The sequence below is a fragment of the Polistes canadensis genome, unplaced genomic scaffold, assembly GCF_001313835.1.
Source record: "Polistes canadensis isolate GaletaPanama2010 unplaced genomic scaffold, ASM131383v1 scaffold_504, whole genome shotgun sequence".
NCBI classification, from domain to species: Eukaryota; Metazoa; Arthropoda; class Insecta; order Hymenoptera; family Vespidae; genus Polistes; species Polistes canadensis.
The window spans coordinates 1,803-2,587 of NW_014570051.1; positions in this window are offsets into that span (position 1 = coordinate 1,803).

The window sequence follows — 785 nt, forward strand, 5'->3', positions numbered from 1 at the left end:
CATAATATTCGAATCGAGATAATGTTGAAGAGAAAAGAATAACAATTCTACTTTGTTAATGCAAAATAAATTGTAACATTTGTACAAATGTTGACATTAATTATTAACGAAATTTGATAAAAAAGAAAATAACACGTACACCTAAAAACCATTATTTGATTTTATAATAAATTCGATTACGATGAAGTAATTTAACTAAAATATATAATATAATCATTAAGAAAGATTGTTCAGTATTGTAGAATAGAATATACATTTACATAAATGCAAATGACAGACAGATTATTCAACAGTTAAGAGAGATTCTGAATGTCGTAGTGTAGAGAGGACGCATAAAATGAAAACTAAAATATACTAACAGCTCCAGAAATATGGCGACGTTAAATCTATAATTATCCACGTGTATGTACGTATTCGAAAAGGGTTGGAATTTGAATAGGTAGGAAAGCTGATGCTGGTACTATTGCTGATGCTGATGCTGCTGTTGCTGATGTTGCTGTTGCTACTAACATAAAATTGCTTGCTCGTTGCCTAGAGGCATATAAATGCAAAAGGGGCTTAAGTGCAATTACCGATAATCATCGCGGCACCTCGCAGAGTTACGTTGCATTCTTAGAAACGTACGATGTTACCCGTAATTTTGTAGAACGAACCACAAGTAATGCAACAACAACGACAACAATAATGTATAAGAATAACGAGATAAATAATAGCAACGATCAAATCATATTGTTCGAATATGTTGTTTTATATTCCTTTTAACCCTTTCAGTACTGAACACTCTT